Source organism: Chrysochloris asiatica, unplaced genomic scaffold (genome assembly GCF_000296735.1).
Source record: "Chrysochloris asiatica unplaced genomic scaffold, ChrAsi1.0 scaffold00382, whole genome shotgun sequence".
Taxonomy (NCBI): domain Eukaryota; kingdom Metazoa; phylum Chordata; class Mammalia; order Afrosoricida; family Chrysochloridae; genus Chrysochloris; species Chrysochloris asiatica.
The window spans coordinates 171,591-174,262 of record NW_006408900.1 but is presented as its reverse complement, the minus strand read 5'-3'; positions in this window follow the sequence as shown (position 1 = coordinate 174,262).

Here is a 2,672-nt window from a genome sequence, read left to right as displayed (position 1 = left end):
ATGCCACCTGGTCGATCCATCTCGTTGGGGGTCTTCCTCTTTTTCTCCGACCCTCTATCTTACCCAGCATAACATCCTTCTCTGGCGACTGAGAATTTAGAAAGTATGAAATTTATAACAAATAGAAAAATTTACTCATAACTTATGTATCCATTAGCAAATATTTGGTATACTTTTTTCCAATATTTGTTCTTCATATCTATCTATGTGTGTATTTGTCTCTAACTACATATTTTGCCACAATTTTACAGTCTAACTTCTCATGTTTTTAATAATAATAATAATAATAAATTCATGTGGGGAATGTCTTGTCTTTAAATATTTTTGGAAAACATGATTATAACCATTTGAATAATAATATTCATTTAAACTTGGTCTGAATATACTTAAAATGTTCTCATGTTGTATTTAGTTAAGTTACTTAGATGTGTATTTTTAAATTTTTGTATACTATGCTATATATTTCTTTTTTTAATATACTTCAATTTCTATGTAAGTGGAATAAATGTATCAAAACTGAATCCAATATATAATGGGGCTTCAGAAATTACATAGAAAAATTTAATTTTTAAATTCAGTTTTTCTACAAAAATTTTAAGTCCTTCATATTTACTGTTGTTTACATTATAGAAATATGTTGTGAACTGTTTTAGAAAATGATATAATCAATTATTTCATAAAATAAAGTGTTTAGAAATGATCAGTCTGTAGCTATAATACCATCAAAATTTTTTATTTGTTTTTCTGTGTTATGTAGTCTCTTTTATCACTGTGCCAGCCTTGTTCCCAGTATGTGTTTCTTATTAAGAAAGCCATCAGCAACAAACAAAATTATTTTCCTTGTTATCATTGTTCACATTAAAGACAAGAGAGATCTCAATTTATCAGTTCATTTTGAGACATTGTATTTTTACTCATGACAAATAACACTTTTCAGAAGGATGCTGTAAAATGATGTGATGGAGGGGTCTGAGCTTCTCTAACTTCATGAAGAATAGAGAGAATTACCATCAGCATCAATAGCCCAAGGCTGATTCCTATGAGAAACAATAAAGACAAGCTTTAACCATTCAATCATGTTTCTCATTCTGACACAATCCATTCTTCCCAAAGCGCTCTGTACTTTTCTGTTTAGTTTGATCATTTGTTGCAAGGCCACACAGAACTCACAGACCATATTCATGAGTATAGGATTTATTAGGAAAGTAAGAAGTTATGATTTAAGCTCAGCAATGCTCAGAATAAAGTTCTTCTATTAGGACAGCCTCTTCTCTGTCACGGTTAGGGTAGATTTATCTCTAACCCTTCACCCCTTACCTGGACCTCTGCTGTTTTTGGATAAGTGTCACAAAGCTCTTTGTTATTTTTAGGTGCCACAGAATTGTACTCACTCATAGTGATCTTATGTACAACAGAACGAAAAACTGTATAGTCATGCACCAAACTCACAACCATTGTTATATTTGAACTCATTGCTGCTGTCACTGTGCCAATCCATCTCAATAGGGGTATTTCTCTTTTTCTATGACTCTTACCAAACATTATGTTCTTCTCTAGGAACTGGTGCCTCCTGATAATATGCCTGATCTATGAAAGATGAAGTCTGTCCATCTTGGCTTCCAAGGAGCAGTCTAGAAGTACTTCTTCCAACGCAAACTGGTTTGTTCTTTTGGCAGTACATGTTTCTCCTCCAATACTATAAACTCTGCAGCTCTGCAAATTAGTTCTCAAAGATTCCCAATTTATTCTGCTAGCCTTAGAAGAAGGTGCTTCACTATTGCTGCTTAGAAGAAATCATCTTTCTTACTCCATAGGCTGGGAAGCCCACTGTGGTGTCTTATGCTGGTCTCCTTGTTCTGCTGTCTAAGCTGCTTCTCTGCCAATGCTTTTCATTGTATGTCTACATCCCTGATGTGTCAGCTATCTATTGAATTTTGCAGAGTCCCAGCATAAGTATTCTGGGTCACAACTAGTCAGAACCTACTTGTTGGATCCCTCCACTTCTCTACTGCTATGCTTCTCCTCATCTATTACAAAATAATAGGAGTGATTCACAGAAAGGTGTGATTACAGAAAAGAGGCACAACCTCTAATAAAGTAGTGACTCAAGATACATCCCACACTAGTTATACCTCAATAGCATAACAGATAAATCACTCCAAATTGAAGCAAAAAAACAGGAACTAATTTCATCATTATTAAGTGCTGCTGAGTTGGTTCAGACTAATAAAAACCATATATAGGGTTACCAAGTAGCAGCTGGTGTGTTTGAACAACTGATCGTGAGGTTCAAACTGATTTTTGGGGCCAATGTTTATCAGACAACACTACTCAAGGACTACAAACCATTGGCATAGAGGCTAGGATTTGGAATACATCACAAAATGGGAAATTATAGTTGTTGTTGTTAAGTTCCATAGAGTCGGTACAGACTCATAGCGACCCTATGCACAATGGAATAAAACACTGCCCTATCCTGGACCAACCTCCTAATTGTGGCCATGCTTGAGCCCATTGATGTTTCCAATTTGCCAACCCATCTTGCTGGGGGTCTTCATCTTTTTCTCTGACCTTCTACCTTACCAAACATGATACCCTTCTCCAGCAACAGGTCCCTCTTGACAATATGTCCAAAGTATGACAGACGAAGTTTTACCATCCTGGCTTCCAAG